Here is a 27156-nt window from a genome sequence, read left to right as displayed (position 1 = left end):
ATCTTGTATTCCATTAAGCTTTAAGATGTATGACTACAATGCACCAATAAAATGTAAAAATAATGCACTAACAAAAATGTAAAAATGTAAAAAGAAAAAAAGAAAATATCTTGAAGGAAAAATAAAATAATTTCAAAGAATCTGGGGATTATGAAGTTTTTACAAGTATGCTTGATGATTTTGGGTGAGGTGTTCATTTAATATGCAAATACTATGAGAAAAACACAAAATGAATGCATTTCATGAAATAGTGGTTAAACCACTGCAATTATTAGGAATAACAAAGACTTCTTTAAATTTAACCTGTATTTTATGATTTGCTTATATAGAGACTAAAAATTTCTAGTTACAATTGAAAATAATATTTTATTAAATTTTCAGTTGATAATTAATACTGTGCTCCATCAAAACTGGACTGGCAGTTAAAATGTCAATTCTTTTGTAATTCTAGGCAACTTTTGGTGCCTATATAAAGCTGTTAGCTAGTCAGTGTGGAGTTCTACCTCTGAGCTACATTTCCAGCTAATTTTATTTTATATTATTTTATTTTGAAACAGGGGCTCACTAAATTGCTGAGGCTGACCTTGAACCTGCAATCCAACTGTCTCAGCTTCCCAAGTACTGGGATAACAGTTATGTGCCATCACACCTGGAAACTTCTTTCTCACTTTAAGCATTCTTGTATATTTTTAAAGAAAATGGAAATGGAAATATCTGTCTACCCAGGAAGCAAATTAAAGGGATCTTATGAGAATACAATGCAGAATACAAATGTCACTCATATTAATGGGCCATTATTGTTAGTTGTATAATGAGTAGTATTTTTTAAGATATCCAGACCCTTTTCTTCCTCTTTTCTTTCCTTATGAGCCACCTTCCCACATAGTCCAGCTGTGGCATATGGTCAATTCTTGATCGTTTGTGAATGGATTAGCTGCCTCGTCGATTACCCACATGCACTAGGGGCTGAGTCATAATGTGGCTGAACAGCTGCTTAACACATCTGTCTTCTCCCACTCACCATGGGATCCCCACAGAGACTTTCCTCTTCTACCAGCTCATACAACTCTGCTCATCTGCATTCTCTTCTGAAATAGCCCAGCGTGATGGAGCTTCCAGCCACAACGGATGTGAGAGAAAGCAGCAAAACAGAAGTAAGTCATTGGGAATGTTTCCAAAGTCTCTCTCCCTGCAATGTTGGACTCCTGGAAATTAGCCTTTCCCGTGCTACAGAAATAAGTCATTTGTGTTGGATGAACCATGTGTTCCTTTCCAGCAAACATACTATTGTCTCCCAGAAGAAGGTCGAGCCCTGTGACCAAACAGAACACATAAGATGGTCATTATGATTTCAGAAAGCTCCTAAAAGGGAAATTTATACTTTGTAAATTCACCATGGAAACTTCAGAATGTGTCCATATACTCTATCCTATTTTTTTCTCTTTGATTCTGGCTGACCTTAATAAATGAACAATGGACTATGGAAGAAATGACATTATGTGAGTTCCCAGTATAGATCATAAAGGTGATACAGCTTCTGCAAAATTTTCTAGAAGTCTAGGAAGAAGGGAACTGAGGACCTTGGGTTCTGTCTGACTGCACAGAGACCACATACTGCAGGAATCCCAATTAGTTCATGCTGAGACATTCAGCAGTGAATACTCTAGACAACAAGAGAGAGAGATGATCAGCCAGCCCCTATTCACTCCAGTACTTTTGTTGCAGCCCATCTGATTGCAGTAAATGTCTGTAACCATCAGTCTCACCCTTCTTAAATTGTTAACCTTCAGCAACTATAAAAGATTCTAACATGATTGTGTTTAGCTGAAAACATTAAGTTCAGGGGGTGGTAACTTAAACAGCAATAGCTAGCAGATAAATCATCCAATATGTAAACTTAAACCCTGTCATTATTGTTGTTTAAGAATTAGACTCTTCTCTTGTAGGACAATGTGTGCAAAGGCCCAGTGGCATAGATGCCTCTGACTTAGCTATCAAACACTTTTTAGTCTTGGTTGACTTGTAGTTCATCATGTGTACTTCTTGAATTCCTGAAATACACAGAGTATTGGAGGGAGACATGAGTGAAAGCAGGTGAAGAAATAAGTAAATAATCACAAAAAGTAGAAATTAGTAATACAAAAAAAATATATCGAATATGCTTATACACCAGAAAAATACAATTCAGTCTAGAGGTGGGATGGGGATGAGGCAGGAGGGGGCAGGCAGGAAGGATGTTGGTCTCTCTTGTCCTTCATCATCTCTCTAGCTTTGAACGTTTAGGATCTTATCTTTCTCTTTCGGAAATAATGGGATTGAACCCAAGAGCATTCTACCCCTGAGCTACACTCCTAGCCTTATTTTATATTTTTTTCTTTTGAAACAAGGTCTTATTGAGTTGCCAAGGCTGGCCTGGAACCTGAGGTCCTTCTGTCTCAGGTTCCTGAGTAGATAAATTAGTCATGGGTCAAACTGCCCAATTTATTTATTTATTTATTTTATTTATTATTATTATTATTATTATTATTATTATTATTATTATTATTATTATTTTTGTGATACTAGGGGTGGAACCCAGCAGCCTTCTACCTCCGGGCTTTACTCCCAGGCCTATTTTATACTTTATTTGGAAACAGGGTCTCACTAAGTTGCTGAGAGCCTCATTCAGTACCTGAAGCTGGCTTCAAACCTGTGTGATCCTCCTGTCTCAGCCTCCCAAGTACGGGGATTACAAGTGTGAGCCTCCAAGCCCGGCTCAATCTGCCCAATTTAAAACTTTAAATTTTTTTTTTTTTTTTTTTTTTTTTTGGTGGTACTGGGGTTCCTGGAAGCCCTTCTATCTCCGGGCTACACTCCCAGACCTATTTTATATTTCTGAAACAGGGTCTCTTACACCAGTGCGGCTGGCTTTGAACCTGCGCGATCCTCCTGTCTCCGCCTCCCAAGCGCGGGGATTACAAGCGTGCGCCACCACGCCCGGCTAAAACTTTAATTTTTAACTCTCCAATGTCCTATCCTGAAATCTCTGAGACATATTCCATTTTAAAGCTCAGTAACATGACAGAACATGAACTATGGATGTACATAAATCCCATAATGTAAGTTAAATCCTCCATGATTCCTTTTGCTTTGACATCTTAGGTTATAAATAGTTTAACAAATTAGAAAATGAACTAAAAAAAAAAAAAAACAGAAACAAGAGAATAAAAACTTTATCGGATGAAATTTGAGCCCTGGGCTCCAACAATTTGATTATTGCTTTGTCTGTGGATAGTGACAAAAATAGTCATTGACTTCTTGGTGCTTTAGTACTTCTGTGTTCATACTCCTTCTCATTGGTGCCTAGCAGCAAGAGGTTCTTTTATCTGATAAATAATAAATTCAATAAGCTGCTGCTATTCTGAATACTGTAAAGGAAGACAAAGTATGACAAGGAAAGAAAGAAAAAGAAAAGAACAAGGCTGTGCCCTTCAGAAATTTATACTATTAAAATATAAAGACTATTGTCCCAAAGGTATATTTATGTATTCTGTAGGAGTTTATTAAACACATATTTAGGAACCTGTCACTAGTTGCTGGGTATTGAGAGAGATACCAGATAAGCATCAAACCCTGTCTCTGCTGCAATACTAAATCTTCTCTTTCTTATTGAAAGGATTAAGATAACTTATCACATAATTTCACTCTAGGTTGCTTTCCCATCACAAAGTTCCCATGTTTCAGGCAAAGTTGAACTTTCACTCCTACATCATTTCTCTTCTGATTTTTAAAATTGTTCCTATTATAATTCCTTTTTTCTTTTTATCACCCCTTTTAACAAGAGAAAATATTATTTTCATCTATAAACTCCTGTAACCTTTATAGGCCTGACAGACATGTTAGGTAATAGTTAATGACATCATTGCTGGGTACAAAAATTCCTGGAACATAAACCTGGGATCTAACAATTGGTCTATGTGTATATTTTAAATGGCTCTGTGCCAAAATTTTATCATCTTTAAAGATGGTCTAGAACATAATTATCTTTACCTCGCGTTGTTTATTCAAAGATTAAATAAACTAGGTGTGGTGGTGCACTCCTCTAATCCCAAGAATTGGAAGGCAAGACAGGAGGATCACAGGTTAGAAGCCACTCTTACCAACTTAGTGAGGCTCTCAGAAACTTAGTGATACCATTTCTAGATAAAATATAAAATAGGTCTGGAGAGTAGCTCCAAAACAGAATGCCCTTGGATTCAATTCACAGCACTTAAAAATTAAAAAAAAAGATTAAGTTGGACATGGTGGTGTATCTTTGTAATCCCAGCATTCTGGAGGCTGAGATCTGAGGATCATGGTTCATGGACAGCCTCAGCTACTTAGCGAGGTCTGTTACAACTCAGTGAGACCATGTTTCAAAATTAAAAATACTAAAAATATAGGGCTGGGGGTGTAGCTTTGAGATACAATGCCCTTGGGTTCTATCTCCAGTACTGCAAAGAAAAAAATAAAAATTGTACAGTATGTTATATATGTTATATATACCAGATACTCAATAACTTTATTTTGCATGTTTGTTTTTGTGATACTGGAAATTGAACCCAGGAGTTTTCTACCGCTGAACGACACCTCAACTTCTTTTATTTATTTATTTTTAAATGTTGATTTTAATCTTACTAAATTGTCCATATTGGCCTCAAAATTGTGATCCTCCTACCTCAGCCTTCTGAGTTGCTGGGATTACAGATGTGCATTTACCAGGCCAGGCTTAAAGGAAATTTATTTGAACTGGCTCTCCAATCCAAATACTCCTTTAAGATTGATAAATGTAACTTTATTATCCCCATTTCATAGAAAATGAAAGTTGAGACATGGTGCGATTTGCCTGTGGCCACAGAGTAAGTTGAACAGTTGATATAAAAATCCCAAAGTTTTTATTTCATACCCAGATAAAATTGTATAATTCCTGAGATTTATAATTTTTTCTAAAAATTTCACATCTGTCTCACTAGCATTATGACAACAAATAACTCATGAATAATTCATTTTTAATTTCTCTAATTCATCTCTCATAGCCACACAATAAATCCTACTAGTTCCTTGTCCAAATGTGTTCTGACTTAGTCACTAATACCCATCTGGGCCACTGAGCATCACCTGTTCCAAGCCAATACCATGTCACAAATGGACAGAAGCAAGACTGTATCCAAGATTCTCTTGTTGACACTTGTTCTCTATTTCTCCATGTATAATACAGTAAAAATCACTCATTGGCGGCCCATAAAGGCTGGCACAATATTTCTCCCCTTCCCTTCACAATATTTCTTTTCTGTTCCACATGTTAGTAAGCTTCAGATTCATTGCCCTTCTCAGTACCTTAGTAGTTTTCTCTGCCTGTTCCTTTTGTAACATCTGCTAATTTCAAACATTCCTATCCCTGGATTCTACTAGAAGTTCAGGAACAAGCATAAAATCATCTCTAGCATGAAAAAGTTCCTGTCCCTGACCACACGACCCAAGTCATCCCTTCCTTACACTCACGTGTTTTTGTTTTACGCTGTTTGTTTGTTTTCTGGTACTACAGATTGAACCTAGGGGTATTCTTTCTTCAAGCTATACTCCCAGCTCTATCTTTTTGTTTCTTTCTTTTGAAATAGGGTCTTGCCAGATTGCCAGTACTATCTTCAAAGCTATCCTCAAAGGGCATTGCCAAAGCGATGTCCCTCTCTCAGCCTCCCAAGCACTGAGGTTTCTTTATAGCATGTAATACGACAAAATTATCCCTTTGGTTATATGGCTACTCATTTATTATTCTCTCTTTTCTTATTAAAATACAAGCAGTAGAATACTCACCTACCTTGATCATTACCGAATACCCATTATGTAGAACAACAAAAACACACTTCCAATAATATTTTGGAAATAATGAATTAACTCTGTTTCCTAAAGCTTTTTAAGACTGAATTCACTTAGAATACACATGTTCTCCAAAGAAGGAATTTCAACAAATTAGGATACCATTTGAGTATCTCTCACAATAGATAAGATCAATAGAGAACAAAAATAATTAGCACAGTAACATTAGCCAGTAATATTGTTCACAATAGCAGTAAAAATAATGATAGAACGCTTAAGTATTACCCAATGCCATTTGTGTGTGTGTGTGTGTGTGTGTGTGTGTGTGTGTGTGTGCGCGCGCGCGCGCGCGCGCACGGTACTGGGGATGGAGCTCAGTGGCCTTCTACCTACAGACTACACTCCCAGATCTTTTTTATGTTTTGTTTGGAAACGAGGTTTCATTAAGTTTCTGAGAGCCTCACTAAGTAGCTGAGGCTGGCTTAGAACCTGCTTGACCTCCTGTCTCACCCTCCCAAGTACTGGGATTACAAGTGTGCACAACCACACCCGAGTACCCAATGCCATTTAAGGAAAACTTATTTATGTCCTTTTATTTTATCATTAGAACAATATTAGAAACAGATATTATTATTATTCCAATTCTATAGACAAAAATACTGACTCTCAGGCAAGCTGAGTACCAAGGTCTTCTTACTCCCAATTGATAAGGACAGTATTTAAACGAAGGTATATATAGCTCCATAGACACATTATTTGTGAAGTCTATCCCACAGAGCAACCTAATTTATACTCAATGCCTTGCTCATTATTTTTGCCTTGCTCATTATTTTCAATGACAAATAATCTTGCTAATTCCACAAGATATATAAAAAAACTGCTATGTCATTTTTACGCAATGTGTCTGTTTTGGGAAACTGGGAGAAATGGTTCCCAGAGAAAAATATCACACCGAGGTCATCCTTATAGATTTTTGTAGACAAGTTCAATACATTTGCAAAAAGTCTTAGGTTTTGTTTTGTTACAACACTTCATCTTAGGGAATATAGACAAATAGAAAGCAAATATATCAACACTGTATGATAATTAAACCCAGAAACTCCAGTGGAGCCCATAGTTTGAAAATGGGGTATGGAGAGGGAATCACATTAGCCCTCCATCCCCTCACTGAGCAAGAGGAACTAGAGGGGCTTTGGGAGGTTAAACACTCAGAATTAGGGTCAGTATACTGCGTTTATTACTATTTTATATTCACTGAAAGGCCGTTTTCTATAGTTTTGTTTCATTCTCAGCTTCTTTTATTTTAAACACTGAACAAAATGCAAATGCGACATTCAACTTTCAGAGGGGCATTGAAAATGAACAGCTCTGTGCAGACAGTATTTGGTATGGATTGGTGGGATGGTGAGGAGAGAAAAGGTTATTACATCCAGAAAAAACTTAACCAGAGAAGAGGAAAGAAAAATAGATAACACACTAAGTTATTTTTTAATTATTTTTTATCTTTTTGGTGCATTGTAATCATACATCTAGATGAGGTTTAGGGTAGTAGAGGCATACATGCACATGGCACACATTTTTTCCTCCCCTAGTTACTCATATAAATGAGAAGACAGAAGACTACAAAAGTATATTGAACATAATTTCCATCCCTTCTTTAATTGTTTAAAGAAACTATACACTGGAAAAATCTAAGATTTGCTTTTTAGCCAAGGAAATATAGATTATACCCTTAGATAGGTTGGTTGATGAGACAGATTTTTCCCCATGTTTTATTTTATTTATAAGGGAACATATTAAAAATGGTGTACATTTAGATTGTGCTTCATGCTCTCGCCTCCCCCCCCATTTTCTTTCCTCCCTGCCAATAAAGAGTGTCCAGATTAACCATGTTATATTTATACTATTACACATATTCGTATGTAGCTCCTACATTGAACAACCTCAGCTTTCTTCCTCTCCTATACTTACATTCATGCTTTGCTGAGATTTCCCCTCCATCATCTGGAGTCCCTCTGGTATTACCACTGTTCCCTAACTGGGACATAATTTCACTTAACATAATGTTCTCCAGATCCTTCCATTTTCTTGCAGATGCTATAATTTTATTCTTCTTTATAGCTGAATAGAATTCCATTGTGTGTATTTCCCATAATTTTGCAATCCATTCATCTGTTGATGGAGCTCTAGATTGGTTCTATATTTTGGCTATTACAAACTGTGCTACTATGAATATGGGTATGCATATGTTAATGGAGTTCTCTGATTGCAACCCCTTTGGAAAGATATCCAGGAGTGGTATAGCTGGATCAAATGGTGGATCTATTTCTAAGGAATCTCCACAATGATCTTCATAGTGACTGAACTACATTGCACTCCCACCAACAGGGTAAAAGAGTTCCTCTTTCCCCACATCCTCACCAGCATTTGTTGTTGTTTGATTTCTTTATGCTTTCCACTCTGATTGGGGTTAGATGGAATCTCAGCGTAGTTTTGATTTGCATCTCCCTGATGGCTAGTGATGTTGAACATCTTTTCTTTTCATGTATCTATTGGCCATTTGTAGCTCTTCTTTTGTGAAGTGTCTATTCAGTTCAGTACCCCATTTCCTTATTGGGTTGTTTTGCTAGTGTACAGTCTTTTGAGCTCTTTGTATATTCTGGATATTAGCCCCTTATCAGAGTGGTGGCTGGTAAAGATCTTCTTCCATTCTGTAGGCTTCCTCTTTAGGTTCTTGATGGTTTCCTTTGATGAGAAGAAACCTTTTAGTTTGATGAGATCCCACTTATTAATTCTTGCTTTAATTTCCTGTGCTTTGGAAGTCTTATTGAGAAAGTTACTGTCTGTGCCTATATGTTGAAGTGTTGATCCTATGCATTTCTCTAATAACTTCACAGTCTCTGGTCTAATTTCTAAGTCTGATCCATCTCAAGTTGAATCCTGTGCATGGTGAGAAGTAAGGATTCAGATCCAACATTCTAGAAAAGGATAGCCAGTTCTCCTAGAACCATTTGTTGAAAAGTCTGTCTTTTCACCAGCATAGGGGTTTGGCCCTTTTGTGAAAGATCATATGACTAGAGATGTGTGGGTTTGTTTCTGTATCTTCTTTTCTGTTCCACTGGTCAGTCTGCCTATTGTTGTGCCAATACCATGCTGTTTTTAAGACTATTGCTTTATAGTATAATTTGAAGTCCAGGATTGTGATGCCTCCTGCCTGTTTCTTGTTGCTGAGAATTTCTTTGGCTATTCTGGATCTTTTCTTTCTCCATACAAAATTCATAACAGATTTTTCCAGGTCTATGAGAAATGTTGTTGGTATTCTAATGGCAATTGCATTCAATCTATACATCACATTTGGCAGAATGGCCATTTATTTTTATTTATTATTTTGGTGGTACTGGGGTTCCTGGAAACTCTTCTATCTCTGGGCTACACTCCCAGACCTATTTTTTAAAATATTTTTACTTGGAAACAGTGTCTCTTAAGCCAGTGAGGCTGGCTTCGAATCTGCGCGATCCTCCTGTCTCCACCTCCCAAGCGCGGGGATTACAAACGTGTGCCATGACACCTGGCCAGAATGGCCATTTTTATATTTATTCTGCCTATCCATGAGCAAGGGAGATCTTTCCATCTTCCAAGGTCTTCTTCAGTTTCTTTCTTTAATGTTTTGTAGTTTACTCTGTAGAGGTCTTTTACATCTTGGATAGGTTTATTCCTAGGTATTTTATTGGTTTAGATGTTATAGTAAATGGAATAGTTTTCTTTATTTTTTTTTTGTTGTGGATTCATTGTTGGCATAAAGAAAAGGAGCTGATTTCTTTTTTTGTCATTACTTAGTACCTTTTTTATTTTTTTGTATTTTTTTATTTTTTAATTTTTTATTGGTGCATTATATTCATATATCATATTGGGGTAAAAAAAAACTTGTGTGTACATGCATGTACACATCACTGATTTAACCCCTACCCAGTTCCCACCCAATTCCATCCCCGTCACTCCTACCCTTGCTTGGCTTAGTGGTTGACTTCAATATGTTTAAGTACATTGTGTGTTTTAGAAATTTCCCTCTTCCCCCCTCCTTTCTCCTCCTTTAGGTTTTCTTGTTTGCTCCTCTATAGGATTTCCTTTTTCATCTAGAGTTGTTCCTATGACCCATTTCTCCCCAACTCTCACATATTAGGGAAAGCATCTGATTTCTTATTTTTTTGTGAGTGACTAATCTCACTTAGCATAATGTCCTCCAGTTTCATCCATTTCACTGAAAATGATGTAATAGAGTTTTTTAATGGCTGAATAAAATTCAGTTGTGTACATATCCCACTGTTTTGTAATCCATTCATCTGTTGATGGACATCTTGGCTGGTTCCATAGTTTGGCTATGGTGAATTGTGCAGCTATGAACATAGATACACATGCATTAGTTTAGTAGTTTGGTTTCCTAATTTTTGGGTAGATACCCAACAGTGGTATTGCTGGATCAAATGGTAGATTTGTTCCCATTCTTCTGAGGATTTTCGATACTGTTGTCCAAAGTGGTTGCACTAATTTTCAATCCCACCAACAATGTTTTAGAATTCCCACTTCTCCACATCCTCGCCAGCATCTGTTGTTTGTGTTTTGAATGATTGCCATTCTAGTTGGAGTTAGGTGAAATCTCAGGGTAGTTTTGATTTGCATCTCTCTGATTGCCAGTGATGTTGAGCATTTTTTTCATGCATTTATTAGCCATTTGAATTTCTTCTTTTGTGAAGTTTCTATTTAGTTCATTGGAGCATTTTGTTATTGGATGCTTTTTTTTTCTTAGTGTTAAGTTTCTTGAGTTTTCTGTATATTCTAGATATTAGTCCTCTATTGGTGGTGTAGGTGGCAAAAATCTTCTCCCATTCTGTTGGCTCTTGATTGAAGTTCTTGATTGTTTCCTTTGCCGAACAGAAGCTCTTCAGTGTCATGCAATCCTATGTATTGATTTGCCTTTTAATTTATTGTGCCTTTGGGGTCTTGTTGAGAAAGTGTTTATCTGTGCCTATGTGTTGCAGTGTTGGACCTATGCCCTCTTCAGGGAGCTTCAAGGTCTCTGGTTTGATTTTCAGGTCTTTGATCCATCTAGAATTGACTTTTGTACAGGGTGAGAAAGTGGGATTAATTTCCAATTTTCTGAATATGGTTAAACAGTTTTGCAAAAACCATTTGTTGAACAGGCCATCTTTTCTCCAGTGTATGTTTTTGGGCCCTTTGTCAAAAATCAATTGGCTAAAAGTGTGTGGACTTGTTTCTGGGTCTTCTATTCTGCTCCATTGGTCTATGTATCTGTTTTTTTTTTTTTTTTTTTTTTTGCCAGTACCATGCTGTTTTTATTACAATGGCTTTGTGGTATAGTTTAAAGTCAGGTATTGTGATTCCTCCTGCATGATTTTTGTTGCTAAGAACTACCTTGGCTATTCTGGGCTTTTTCTTATTCCAGATAAATTTAAGGACTAATTTTTCTTTGTCTGTGAGGAATGATCTTGGTAGTTTAATGGGCATTGCGTTAAATCTATAGATCACTTTTGGGAGAATGGCCATTTTAATGATATTTATACTGCTAATCCATGAACATGGAAAATCTTTCTATCTTCTAAGATCTTCTTTGATTTCTTTTTTCAGTGTTTTATATTTTCTTTCTAGAGATTTTTACCTCCTTGGTCAAGTTTATTCCTAAGTATTTTTTTTTTTTTTTTTTGTGGGAGATCCTGAGTAGAAGTGTTTTCTGAATTTCTTTTTCAGTGGATTTATGGTTAGTGTACAGGAGAGTTTCTAGATTTTTGAGGTTGATTTTATATCCAGATACTTTGATGAATTTCTTGATCAGTTCTATAAGCCTTTTGGTTGAGTTTGTTGGGTTTTCTAAATATAGTATCCTGTCATCTACAAATAGTGAGTTTGAGTTCTTCTTTTCCTATTTGTACTCCTCTGATTTCCTTTTCTTGCCTTATTGCTCTGCATAGAGTCTCTAATACTATATTGAAGAGAAGTGGTGATAATGGACATCCTTGTCTCATTCCTGTTTTTAGGGGGAATTCTTGAAATTTTTCCCCATTTAATATGATGTTGGCAGTGGGCTTATTGTAGATTGCCTTCATAATGTTGAGATATGTTCCTTCTATTCCAATTCTCTGTAGTGTTTTTATCATAGATGGATGTTGAATTTCATCAATTGCTTTTTTAGTGTCTACTGAAATGATCATGTGATTTTTGTCCTTGATTCTGTTTATATGGTGAATTACATGGATTGATTTTCGTATGTTGAAACAGCCTTGCATCCCTGGGATGAACTCTACCTGGTCATGGTATATGATTTTCTTTATGTGGTTTTGAATGTGTGTTGCTAATATTTTATTTAATAGTTTTGCATCCAAGTTCATCAAAGATATAGGCCTGTAGTCTTTCTTCCTTGAACTGTCTTTATTTGGTTTAGGTATTAGTGTGATGTTGGCTTCATAGAATGTATTTGGGAGAGTCCCAGTTTTTTCTATTTTGCGAAATAGTTTGAGGAGTATTGGGGTTAGCTCCTCTATAAAGGTTTTATAGAATTTACTTGGGAAACCATCTGGTCCTGGGCCTTTCTTTGATGGTAAGCTCTTTATTGCTGTTTCAGTTTTTCTGATTGTTATTGGTTGGTTTAAGTATTCTATATCTTCTTGATTCAGTTTAGGAAGGTTGTATTTATCTAGAAATTTGTTGATTTCCTCCAGATTTTCCATTTTGTTGGAGTATAGTTTTTCAAAGTAGTTTCTGATAATCCTCTGGATTTCTACACTGTCAGTAGTAATTTCTCCTTTTTCATCCCTTATCCTCATAATTTGGGTTGATTCTCTCTTTTTCTTAGTTAGGTTGGCTAGTGGTTTATCTATCTTGTTAATTTTTTCAAGAAACCAGCTTTTGGTTTTGTTGATTTTCTGTATTTTCTTTATTCTCTATTTTGTTAACTTCTGCTCTAATTTAAATAATTTCCTGTCTTCTACTGGCTTTAGGGTTCAATTTTTCCTGCTTTTCAAGGGCTTTGAGGTGTATTGTTAGGTTATTTATTTGAAGATTTTCTTTTTTTCTTATGTGAGCACTCAGTGCTATAAATTTTCCTCTTAATACTGCTTTTAAAGTGTCCCAGACGTTTTGATATGTTGTATCTTTATTTTCATTTGTTTCTAAATATTTCTTGATTTCATGTCTTACTTCTTCTATAACCCATTTTTCATTCAGAAGTGTGGTGTTCAGCCTCCACATGTTTATGTTGTTTCTCTGGGTCTTCTTATACTTGATTTCTAGTTTCATCCCATTATGGTCTGAAATGATACAGGAAATTATGTAAATTTTTTTAATTTGCTAGTACTCATTTTGTGTCCCAGGATGTGATCTATTTTGGAGAAGGTTCTGTGAGCAGCTGAGAAAAATATAAACTCCTCTGTAGTTGGGTGAAATATTCTGTATGTGTCCAACAGGTCCATTTGGTTAATGGTGTTCTTTAGTTCTGAGGAATCTTTACTGACCCTTTTTCTGGAAGATCGGTCTAGTGTTTTGAGAGGTGTGTTGAAGTCTCCCAGTATTATTGTATTGGGATTTATGTGTGACTTCATGTCACAGAGAGTTTGATTCATGAAAGTAGCTGCACCTATGTTTGGGGCATAGATGTTGATTATTGTTATTTCTTCTTGCTGGATTATTCCTTTTACCAATAAAATATGACCTTCTTTGTCTCTTCTAATAAGTTTGGGGTTGAAGTCTAACTTTTCTGATATTATAGTTGCTACTCCTGCTTGTCTTTGAGTTCCATTAGCATGGATTACCTTGCTCCAGCCCTTTACCTTAAGTTTGTTCCTATCTTTACTTGTAAGGTGTGTTTCTTGTAAGCAGCAGATGGATGGATCATGGTTTTTATTCCATTTTGCCACTTTATGTCTTTTTATTGGGGAGTTGAGGCCGTTTACATTTAGTGTTTTTATAGAGAGATAATTTTTAATTCCTAACATGTTAAGATTTTATTTCTGTTTTAAATACTATTTATTCTTCTTTGCTTAGTTGCCTGATGGATGGGAGATCTTGTTTCTTTGGTTCTGGCATGTATTACCTATTTCTTCTTTGCAGTTAATCTCCTTGAGTATTTTCTCTAGCGCTGGTTTTGAAGACATAATTCCTTCAGTTTCTGTTTGTCATGGAAGCTTCTTATTTCCCCATCTAATTTGATAGAAAGTTTTGCTGGGCAGTAAATTTTTGGCTGGAAGTTGTTTTCTTTCAGAGTTTGGAATATGTTACACCAAGCCCTTCTGGCTCTCATGAATTGGTTTGGGAAGTCTGGAGTGATTCTATTTGCTTTGCCTCTGAATGCCACTTGGCCTTTTGTTTTTGTTGCCTTTTAAATTCTCTCCTTGGCTTCCACATTAGTCATTTTGACAATTATGTGGAGTGGGAATCCTCTTCTCTGATTCTGTCTAAAGGGAGTTCTATAAGTTTCCTGGACCTGTGTATTGACCTCTTGCTCTATGTTTGGAAATTTTTCTGCTATCACTTCCTTGAAGAGGTAATTGATCCCTTTGGTTTCACCTTGTTTCCCCTACTCTATTCCAATTATTGTTAGTTAACTCTCTTAAAATGGGCCCATATTTCTTCAATGTCAAATTCCTGCTGCCAATTTTTTTTTCTAAATTAGAGACAATGCGTTCATTTTTGGAGTGATCATCTTCTAGGAGCGAGATTCTATTCTCCATGTGGTCTAATTGGTTGTTTATACTTTGAATTTAGGCATTTACTTCAATGATTGCATCCTTTATCTCTTTTTGACTCTCTGAATTCTTTTCAAAAGTCCTCTATTATTTCTACAGTTATTTTCCTGATTTGATCTTCTAGTGATCTCTGAATTTCTGTGTTATCAAGTTCTGATGTTGTGGGATTGTGGGCATTCATTGCTCCATTGTTATTTCTCTTTCCCATGATTTGGGAAGTTTGTGCCTTCTGTGGGTTCTTCCCTGGGTCACTATGACTTCACTTAAGGTGCTCTGGATCTCGAAATGTGGTATCTCAGTCACCACTACTCCTTTACTGGGTTGTATCGCAAAGTCTCGGAACCAGGGAGTCAATAGAGGCTGCTTTAGACCATGGGGGTGCCAGGCTGAGCATTCTCCCATGGGGAGTTGCAACTATGGTGTAATATCTCTGCTGCCATCACTCCTCCACTGAGTTGGACTGCAAAAGTCTCCAACCCAGGGAGACTATCTGGGCAAGTCCCTGGGAGTATATTACTGGGATTTCTCCTCTAGGGGCTGCAATTTGACTCACGGTTGTTAAGTGCTTTGATGGAGCTTTAGTGGACTTGGTGAATTCCCTGCTGCTGCCACTGGCAATATGGTACTGCTGTCACGCCCTCGGCCGTGAGGCTGGCATGTTTCTTCTCTGGTTTTGAGCTCCGCTCTGAGTCCCTGCAGGGTGTGCTGAGCCTGGCCCCTGGGAGCTTTAGATGCTCCTTGAGCCAAAAAAACCTGCTGAATTACCCCTGGCTGTTCTGCAGCTGCTCAACTCAGCTAGCTGTCCACCCCTTCTCTCTGAAGCCTGGTTGGTTGTTGCTGGAGCCGTCCAATGAACTCGCTGTTGCCGCCGGCAGTGTCACACTGCTGCTGTGTCCTCAGCCGTGAGGCCGGCGTATCTCTTCTCTGGTTTTGAGCTCAATTCTGAGTCCCCCTCCCCTCTGGAGCCTGGTGCTGTGAGGCTCCACGCTGCTGCTCTGGCTGCAGCACTATGGGCTGGTTTCTTTCTGGTGTCTGGTTGTTTTCGCAGCTTTCTTTATCTCTGTCCCTTGTATATACAGTTTTTATTTCTCTTATGATGGTGATTTCTGGCTATGAGATGTGCTGATTTTGTGGTAATAGAGATCAATTGTTAGCGGAACTCGTAAGCGCCGCTTTTCTCTTTTGCCATCTTCCCGGAAGTCCAGGAACTGATTTCTTTAGGTTGATGTTGTATCCTGCAACTTTGCTTAATTGGCTAATCAGCTCCAGAAGTCTTTTGGTTGAGTTCTTTGGATCTTCTAGATAAAGAATCATATCATCTGCAAATAATGATAGTTTTAATTCCTGTCTTCCTATTTGAATTCATTTGATTTTCTTCTTTTGTCTTACTTCTGTGGCAAGAGCCTCAAGGACTATATTAAAAAGGAGTTGTGATAGTGGGCATCCTTGTCTTATTCCTGATTTTAAAGGGAATTCTTGCCATTTTTCTCCATTCAATATGATGTTAGCTTTGGGTTTATTATATATAGCCTTAATGAAGTTGAAATATGTTCATTCTATTCCAGTTTTCCTCAGTGTTTTTAACACTATTGGATGTTGGATTTTGTCGAATGCTTTTTCAGCATCTATTGATATGATAATGTGGTTTTTGTGCTTAGTTCTATTTATGTGGTACATAACATGTATTGACTCGCATATGTTGAACCATCCTTGCTTTTCTGGGATGAAACCAACTTGGTCATGGTGTACGATTCTCTTGATATGGTTTTGAATGCGTATAGCTAGTATTTTGTTTGGAAATTGTGCATCTATGTTCATTAAGTATATTTGTCTATAATTTTCCTTTCTTGAAGTATCTTTATTTGGTTTGAGGATTAATGTGATACTGGCCTCATAGAAGGAATTAGGAAGTATTCCATCAATTTCAATTTTCCGGAACAAGTTGTGAAGTATTGGTATTAGTTCTTCACTGAAAGTTTTGTAGAATTCAGCTGGAAACCCATCAGGGCCTGAGATTTTCCTTGATGGCAGAATTTTGATTGCTGTTTCTATTTCTGTGTTTGCTATTGGTTGGTTTAGGCTTGCTATGACCTCTTGGTTCAATTTAGGTAGGTTATATGTACTTAGAAATATATCGATTTCTTCCATGTTTTCCAGTCTGTTGGAGTATAAATTCTCAAAATAGTTTCTGATAATCCATTGAATTTCTCCTCTGTCTGTGGAGATGTCGCCTTTATCATTTCTGATTTTAATAATTTGAGTTGATTCTCTCTTTCTTTTGATTAGGTTGGGCAGGGGTTTGTCAATGCATTAATCTTCTCAAAGAACCAGCTTTTTGTTTTGTTGATTCTTTGAATTGTTTGCTGTTCTCTATTTCATTTATTTCTGCTTTGACTTTAATAATTCCCTGCTTTCTTCTGGCTTTGGGATTAGACTGTTAAAGTCTTTCTAGGTCTTTAAGATGTGTCAATAGGTTGTTTGCTTGGTGACTTTCTGTTCTTCCTATGTGGGCACTCAATGCTATAAACTTTTCTCCCAACACTTCCTTCAAAGAGTCCCATAGATTTTGGTAAATTGCTTCCCTATTTTCATTTAATTCCAGAAATTTCTATATTTCTCCCCCAATTTCTTAACTTACCTACTCGTCATTCAATAGTGTATCATTCAATATCCATGTGTTTAAATAGTTTCTTTCAGGTTTCCTGTTGTTGATTTCTACTTTCATGCCATTATGGTCTGAAAAGATGCATGGAATTATATTACATTTTTTGAATTTGCTGGTGCTTGCTTTGTATTTCAGAATGTGATCTATTTTGGAGAAGGTGCCATGGGCCACTGAGAAGAATGTGTATTCTGTTGTTCCTGGTTAAAGCATTCTGTATATGTCTATTAAGTCTATTTGATTTATAGTTTTCATTAGTTCTGAATAGTCTTTACTCATCTTTTGCCTTGAAGTTGTATTCAGTGGTGTGAGAGGTGTATTGAAGTATCCCACTATTATTGTATTTGGGTCTATTTGAGATCTGATGTCCATGAGGGTTTGTTTTACAAATGTGACTGCACCTACATTTGGGGGATAAGCATTTACTATCATTATATCTTATTGATGGATTGTTCCTTTATTAAAAGGAACAATCTACCACGTATCTTCTGATGTGTTTTAGCTTAAAGTCTGTTTTGTTGTATATCAGTGTTGCTACTCCTGCCCCTTTTTGGTCCCCATTGGCATGATATATCTTTTTCCATCCTTTCACTTTCAGTTTGTGAATTTCTTTTGCTGTAAGGTGAGTTTCTTGAGAACAGCATATATTTGGATTATATTTTTTTTAATCCACATTGCTAGTCTGTCTCTTTTTATTGAACAGTTAAGTCCTTTGACATTCAGTGTTATTATTGAAATATGGTGCTTGTTTTCTGTCATTTTGTGTTCTACCTTGTGTTAGATATAGTATTATTTCTTCTTACTTAGATGCCCTGCTGATCAACTTCATCTCTTCTCTAGTTCTGGAGTCTGCTTTGTTTTTCTTCTTTATGGTTTATTTCTTTAAGTATTTTTTCTAGTGTTGGCTTAGAATTAATGAATTTTTTCAAGTTCTGCTTATCTTAAAAGACTTTAGTTTCTCCATCAATTTTGAATGATAGTTTTGCTGGACATAGCAGTTTTGGCTGGAAGTTGTTTTCTTCCAGGGTCTGAATCACATCATACCAGTCTCTCCTGGCATTCATGACTTGGGATGTATATTCTGGAGTGATTCTTATTGTTTTGCTTCTATATGTCACCTGTCCTTTTGTTCTCACTGCTTTTAAGATTCTTTCCTTGACATCAATGTTGGCCATTTTGATTATTATATGGCATGGGGACATTCTTCTTTGATCTTGTCTTAGTGGTATTCTGTATGTCTCCTGATCATGATGATCCAAGTCTCTTTCCATGTTAGGGTTATTCTCTGAAATTATTTCTTTGAAGAGATTATGGATGCCCTTAGTCTATACTTCTATTCCTTCTCAAATTATTTTTATCCATAAGTTAGGATGCTTCATCTTGTCCCCTTCTTGCATTTCTTGTAGGTCAGTATTCATGATTTCTGTTGTCTCTTCATTATTCCTGGTTCTTGTATTTTCAACATTCATAGTCCTGTTTTTCTGATGTCTACCCATTGTTTGTATTATGTCTAAACCAATCTTAGTATTAGAAATTTAGAGGTATCATCAGGTCAGCAGTGCTTTTTCCAATGTTGAGGGTTGTGTGATGGTGGAAGAGCCGGGATGATGGGTACAGGATTCAGGTTAGGCAGAGGATATGTTTAGGTTGAGTAAAAATTTAAGTATGATAAGTTAATATCTTGTTGAAAATGAGAGAGAGTTAAATTTTAGGGCTCTTGTAGTTAGTAGAGTATTTAAATATGGAGATATGAAATACTTTGAATATTAAACAAGAAGATATAGCATGGGAGAAAGTTTTGAGGGAAGAGAGTAGACAGGTTAGAGTGGGGAAGTTTGTAAGAGAGGTGGGGGGAGGAGCAAACAAACATAAATAAAGTATCAACACAAGATACAAAAGCTAACTATTATATAATCAAAGGGAAAAAAAAGAACCAAAAGAGGAAAAAGAAAAAAAAATTAATAAAAAGAACTAGTGACTGTGTGAGACCAGAAAACAAAGCAAACTATCATATATAAAAAAACAAATGAAAGTAAAAGAAAGAAGGGGAAAACAAAGAACAAAACAACAGCAACAACAACCACCCAAAAATAAATCAGTCATACTAATTTACAAATATGGGGTCGGGTCCATATAATATTTGAATGTCTGCTTGCTCTGGTAGCTTTCGGAGCATAATCCAATGTCTCTTAATTTGCTCTGTACTCTATTGTCAGTATCTTAAGCCACTCTCTGGGCATTTGGATACCTTTCTTTCCTTTAACAGATTTGGGTTTAGGTGTTAGGGCATCTGGTGTCACTGTTATTAAATTCTGTACAAATCCTGGGTTCTGTGTATCTCCAGCCTATAGTAAGTGCCTCTGCACTCCACCCTAGACTCAGGCCTGTGCTTCCATACTGCAAGGGTGGAGGATTTCCAAAGTAGTCTTGGGACCTCCCCCTGAGGCCCTGTGCAGGTATTGCTTTTTGATGACTTTATCTGTGTATCTGGAAATTCTAACTGGGTTAGCCCATGGGGTCCCAAGATGAACCCTGGGCAAAAGGTTGCTGTAGGGTCCTGGGGCGCACACAATTATGCCAGAGAATTGCCAGGTCCCAGAGCACGGGATGGGTGCACACTATCACTGGATCCTGGCATGGGTGGGCGCAGATGCCTAGTGCCTGGTCCAGGACTTCAGCAGGATGCACAGAACTAGAGCTGGACCAAAAGCACAGGCTAGGCGCTCTAGACTATTGCCGAGTCTCTGGCTGCAGAGCAGGCGCAGACAGCCAGCGGTGGGTCTGGGGTTCAGGTGGGCCACTCACAGCTACTGCCTTCCTGGGAAGCCAGCTGGGCCAGTGAGGTTAGTGCCCGGGCTCAAGGTAAGCACAGTCTAGGGGTGTGGGTGGCATAGACAACTAGCGTGGGTCCTGGGGTGCAGGCAGGGCGTACGAGGATAGTCATGGGTCCTGGGGTGGGGGACAGGTGCCCAGGGATAGTGCCAGACCCAGGGCACACTCTAAGACCTGCAGATTCTCTGAACGCACTCAGATACCTGGCTTTCTTGATCCAGGTGTCTGGAGGACTCACTGTGCCACTGTGTTCCCATCTTTGGTGAGCGCACAAGGCTTCTGGTTCAGGCACCACTCACTGCTTAAGATGTTGGAGCTCTATGTTTGTTTTCAAATTCTTGGGTTATTTTGTCACGGTGGTGTCAGTCAAGTCCAGGGATTGCAGTTTGGACCAGCAGCCCGCACTGGCACCGGCAGATGGCCAGGTTGTGTTTGAGCAGATCCAATGCCCGAACTTGTTTTTTATTTGCAGTGGATCTCGCAGTTCAGGGTTTCTGGATTCCTTCCACCAAGTTTCCTGGATCTGTTTTGGTTCCAGAGCTGTATTTATATTTTTGGTTAAGATGCTGCCTTCTAGGTAGTTGAACTTTATTTTTTTCAGCTACTGAGAAGTGCTATGTCCCGCAGTCGCCATTTTGAATCCCCTGAGATAGAGATTTTGTTAGGGAGAATGTTAGTCTCTTGAAGTATATTTTAATTCTCTACTACTAATTCAAAGGGACCATGAAAATATTGCATTAGGATGTATTCAATCCCTATTAGTGATAATTATAAGTAGAAAATATATGTACACATGTAATTGTACTTATACAAAATAACTGTATTTTTTCTTTTTTTTTTTCTTTTTTTTTTGGTTGTACTGGGTTTCCTGGAAGCCCTTCTACCTCTGGGCTACACTCCCAGACCTATTTTTACTTTTTAAAAATTGGAAACAGGGCCTCTTAAGCAAGCAATGCTGGCTTCAAACCTGCACAATCCTCCTGCCTCTTCCTCCCAAGCGCAGTGATTACAAGCATGTGCCACCATGCCCGGCTGTATTTTTTTCTAAAATGATGAAAGAGAATAATATACTCCCAAAGAGTAGGCAGGTAGTAGCAGAAAACTATTGGTATAGGGAAGATGTGGCAAATAATTAGTCACTGTAAGAAGCCAAGACTTTTATGGAGATGAAGATCTCAGAAAAGTCCAGAGATGTATCAAGTAACCATTATGGAAGACGATCCACAATGAACAGGGATCAGGTTAAAAAAGAAGGAAAATACTTTTCATCTTAGCATGTGTTTATGGGGGAAGTTTCTATGAATGGGTGCCCAGGAAAAAGTTCAATACCCTACACAATTGAGAGAATAAAAAACCATTCACAAAGAAGACTTTGTCACCCTCAGAATTCTTAATGAAGCACATATATTTATCTGAAATCTGTCTATGAATATTAATATTCTGTCAGCATACTAGCATGAGTTTTTTGTTCTCTGTCACACACACACACATACACACATACACACACACACCAAACTTAGCACAAAGGAGCCTTTATAAAATAAGATCTGTATATTAATTTGTTGAGTATGGTGGTACATGCTTATAATCCCAGCACTTAAGAGGCCATATAAGAAAGATCACAGGTTTATGGCCAGTCTTATCCATGTAGCAAGGCTTTCAGGAACTCGGTGAGATCCCATTTCTAGCTAAAAAAATAAAATAGAGCTGGCGATATGTCTTGGAGGTAGAATGCCCCTAGGTTCAATTCCCAGCACCAAATAAATAAATAAATAAATAAATAAATAAATAAATAAATAAATAAATTTTAGTAATAAATGCTTTTTATTTTCTATTCAGATAATGAGTATGAGAAATAACCAGGTGTGCAAAATTCAAATTAGTATGAAAACTGACTTTTTTTTATTCTTGCAGGTAAAGTTTTCAGGTATTCTAAAGCAACCCTGGTTATAGTGAGGGCGTTTTGGTGTTGGACTAGTACCATGGGGTCTGATGTAATTTCACTGTACTCTTTGGTATTTTGTGTGATTTTATATTTTCACTGGACTGTTCCATTTCTGTTTAGCCTTTTATTCTTGGGTTAGGCATCTAGATCTTCTATTCAGGAGTGATAGTAATAAAAAATAAGATTATAAACCCCAATGCTTAACCTTCATCTGTGATGAGCTAGTTCCTACTGCTTTTGTGCAATGGTTTCTCTCAGTATATGAACTGATGATCTTCCTTTCCACTTTCCTATGTTAATATTTGCATTTGGCCCTTTTAGTATAGCAATTTTATATACTCTTCCACAATTTTTATTATAACTTCTCTATTCTTAATCCTTCCAGTGTTCCTAATAGGTGAGTTTGTTTGTGAGAGCTGTTTTATTCCAGCAACAAATATTAGAGAAGTCTATCCAGGTAAAGTCAAACTTCAGAAACTCTAGCCTGTGTGGTGGCATATGCTTATAATCCCAGTATTTAGGAGGCTGAGAAAGGAAAGTCACAGGTTCAAGGGCAGTCTCAGCAAGTAGTGACACTCTCATTAACCTAATTAGACCTGTTTCAAAATAAGAATGGAGTAGGGGTGTAGCTTGGAGGTAGAATGTCCTGGGTTCAACTCACACATGCATACACACACACACACACACACACACACACACACACAAACACACACAAACAAAAATAAAACTTTATTCACTCAAAAATATGGGAAGCAAACCATCTCAGTTTATTTCTCTATTCAAAAGCCTATTTATTTAAACTTCTTTTTGTAGAAATAGTAGTAGTAGTAGTCATCATCGTCGTCATCATCTTCATAGTTGAATGAGCATAAGAAATTTAATTAATCTCTGATTCTCAGTTTTCTCATGTCAGAAATATGCATAAAAATAGTACTTGTCATAGTGTGAATTATAATAGAGAATGCATATAAATGTATGCAAGCTAAAATACCATCTGACATAGCAAATAAGCAATGTACCTCAACTATTTATATTATTAACTCACTTATTCTTGGTATTAACCAACCTGACTTTTAGTTCAAGACCTAATCATTATCTACTTATTATTAGCCAAAAAGGTAAAATAGAAAAAGGGCTAACTTTTCCTGGTATCCCAGTGCATGGGCTCAATCATTCTAGAGTCAGAGAAAGCTGAGAAGCTCTGTTTCTGTGATCGATACAGGACTAGTGATAGAGATGGTCACTCTTCCAATGTTTCCTTTCATGTGGAGGAACTTTGAGTAAGTTCACACTTCTCTTCAATTTCTACTGCTTATTCAATGTTTCCCCAGAGTAGATGAGCAACTTACTCTGGGTCAGGAGTTTACACAGAGAAATGGGACATACAGAACAAAATGTAGACTTTTTGGCTCCATGACTCCTAAAATTTACTTCAGTCCTAACGACACAGAACATGCTCTTGGCTCTTCTCTGCCCTTGAACATTTCTGGAGGCCCAGGACTTCCCAGGGGGAGGTTTGTAACATATCACTTCCTCTTTCAAGGTGGGTAACTCTTAACTACATCTAGGTCTCAGTATTAGGAAGTCCTCTTTCCTACAATGCACATTATTATCTTTATGACTTAAAACCGATACTTTGATTCTATATTGTTTTGAAAGAAAATGCTATAACAAAATACCATAGATTGTGTGCATAGAACAACGGGAACTTATTTTCCCATAGTTCTGGAGGCTGAAAGTTTAATTTGAGGAGTGGGCAGATTGGGCTTCTCGGGAGTCTCCCTCTCTGGCTTACAGAGGGATGCCTCTCCTTTCACTGTGTTCTTACATGGCCTTTGTTTTGTCCCTGTAGTTCCATAGTGGCTCTTACTCTTTTTATAAGGATTGATTTAGTTATATTGATTTAGAGCTCCTCTTTTATGATCTCATTTACCTAGATTCTGTTTCCAAACCCAATCACATATTGAGGTATTAAAAATTAGAATTTATCTTTAATTTTGATACTGGGAATTTAATCCAGGACATTCTACCTCCACACTACACCTCCAACTCTTATTTAACTTTTTATTTTGAAACAGGGTCTCACTAAGTTGCCAAGGGTCTTGTTTCTAAGGCTGGCCTTGAACCTGTATCCCTTCTTTTTCAGTCTCCTAATTACTGAGATTATAGGTGTGTTCCACCCTATCCAGCTGAAGGTTGAAATTTCAATGTAATAAATTTAGGGAGGGGAGGTATTCAGTCAGTAACCAGCTCAATTGGCCATTCTCTCAGTTGTTTCCAAAACTTATGTTCAAGTAGAATAGAGATGTATGAAATTCAGCCTTATAGTAGTGCTTTTTATATTTATTTTTATTATTACTCCCCAAATAGACTTTTAAACATTTTTCTTTCTCTAATCACAAAAATTCTGTCATGAAATTGTACAATCACACTAATATCTGATTTTTGTCTTGTGGTCCTGTTATGCAGCTCACTAACACTCTAATACAGTACTGGAGGCAATTAAGTTATAAAGGAAAAGGTTGATTTTAGCGCACCATTTTGTATGTTCCACCTTATGGTCAGATATAATTCTTGATTTTAGGCCCCTGAAGAAAGAGTAGCATAGGTATCAAAGCCAGAGGATGTGAGGGAGCATACTCACTCATCTCACCGCCAGCAAACAGAACAGTTCCAGCAGGAGCCAGGATCTCACAATCTCCTTCAAGGGCACACCCACAGTGGCCTAAAGATCTCCCAGAAGCCCTCATTTCCTAACACCACCTCCTGGAGCTCTACCATGGGAATCAGGCTTTTGGGGACATTTAAAATCTAAGCTCTGGTAGTGGCCCTATGTGTGGGCCAAGATGGGCCCAACATGACAATTTCTGCCTTCTTGTGGGTGGTTTTGCCTGTGATAGCTATTAAATGGGAAGCAGGAACAGAAGGCGGTCAGAAGAACGCAGCATGACTCATCTCTAAGCTTGCCAGCTTTATCCAAAGACGTACTGTGTACCCTCAGCTCCACAGACTTCAAAGTGTTAGAGTTCACATTCAAGGAACATGTAGGGAGTTTCCTCTAACCTGCAGACACCTAATACAAGTTAGTAAAGGCATCTTGCAGGCTCTTTGTTCATAGAATATCACCATGTATTAAGGTTGAATTTAGGATTGATTGTGTGGCTTAAAATAAGAGGTATATGTAACGTTTTATTTTATAAGATCTGGAAGAATAAGATAGCCTCATAAAAAACCAAACATATAATTATTCTCCAGAATAGTTGAAACTAAGACATGAGATCCTCACTTGACTCTAATTTGGGAGAGATAGCCTGTATTAATTAAAATAGATAAAATTCTATGGACATAGAACAAAAACAGGACTTTCAAGTATGATTCCCAAACCAAAAGTGACTGAGACAAGAATCCCAAGTTGAAGATACTGCAATATTATTGTGCTTTATCTCACAAAGACAACTCTATGTCGACTTTCTGAGTAGTTGCAGCACACACATATTTATTCAATAAAACTTAATGATACTCCTGGAAAATAAAACCACAAAAAAACAAGCAACTAACCATGAAGAGCATTTCTGTGACAGACATGGGGCCATCCATGATGTCATTTCACACTCACAACAACCTTAGAAGGCAGATACTCCTGTTATTCATTCTTTAGAGGAATAACAAAGAGGTTTAATGAGCCAAACTGGCTGGTTCACTGTCAAACCAGTTCTATCTGATTGCAGAGTGTGAATATTTTACCAAGAACCATTCAGGAGATGGTCAGCTCCTCATTCCTGGATAAAGATAATAAAACTAATTTTGCAACACTACTTTTTAAAATCCCATATAAAAATTTTCCCTGGGAGTTGCCAGATATGTATATCCCTATACAAAAGAAAGGCACCATTTGGAGAGGAATTGTGGCCAGAGACAGAGCTACAGCAGGATAAATTATATTTACTATAAAAGATCATTCCATGCCATAAACCTGCACACTCCTCAGAAACACAATAAGTATTAATTTCTCCCTTACAAATGAGTACACAAAGAACAAGAGAAATCAATGATTCAACCAAGGTTCTATATCCAGATGGAAGCACCAAGGAAAACTCAGAACATCTTACTCCAAGATTGCTGCTAGAAAGCCAGGTGTGATGATGCACACACTTGTAATCCCAACATTTGGGAGGCTGAGACAGGAGGATCATGGTTCACGGACAGCCTCAGCTATTTAGTGAGACCATTTGAAATTCAGTGACACCCAGTTTCAAATTAAAGAAAAAAATAGGAAGATGGTGGCTGAAAAGGACATGCATTCCTTAGAGAAGCCCTGAACACCAGATTTTGGTTTAATATCTAATTGGGACAACTTACGGAGACATTTCCAGCCATGACTTCCTATCTAGAATACAGGAAAGAGAGTAGATAATGGTGGAATTAAAAGAAAGATGACAACGAGGCCCCCGCAACACAAGAAAAGTAATTTTTGGAAGTACATCCCAGAATGGATTAGAGAAAAGATCGCTTCAGTTGCACATGCTGGAGACTCTTAACAACATACCTTGTAAGAAAAATGATTCAGACAGGTTGGAGGGAGCCCAGCAGTGCTGGACAGGAAGCCAAGCATCCTGGGGAGCTCAGCGTGCCTTGCCACCACACTTCGATATGCTGTACTGGGGGCCATGATGTGCTCAGGACAGCAGATCCTGCTCTATATGATGAGGCTGTGGCCTCAGCCCTTGAAGGGGAGATAAAATTTATTGCTGCTGAGTGGTCAATCTCACAACCTCTTCAAAAACACATACTGTCTTCTCTTATTTAAAAATAAATTGGATTCTTTTCTTTTGGGTAGATACCCAACAGTGGTATTGCTGGATCAAATGGTAGATTTGTTCCCATTCTTCTGAGGATTCTCCATACTGTTTTCCAAAGTGGTTGCACTAATTTGCAATCCCATCAACAATGTCTTAGAGTTCCCACTTCTCCACATCCTCGCCAGCATCTGTTGTTGTTTGTGTTTTGAATGATGGCCATTCTAGTTGGAGTTAGGTGAAATCTCAGGGTAGTTTTGATTTGCATCTCTCTGATTGCCAGTGATGTTGAGCATTTTTTCATGCATTTATTGGCCATTTGAATTTCTTCTT

The sequence above is a fragment of the Muscardinus avellanarius genome, assembly GCF_963383645.1.
Source record: "Muscardinus avellanarius genome assembly, chromosome: 10".
NCBI classification, from domain to species: Eukaryota; Metazoa; Chordata; class Mammalia; order Rodentia; family Gliridae; genus Muscardinus; species Muscardinus avellanarius.
This window is presented reverse-complemented; position numbering follows the sequence as displayed.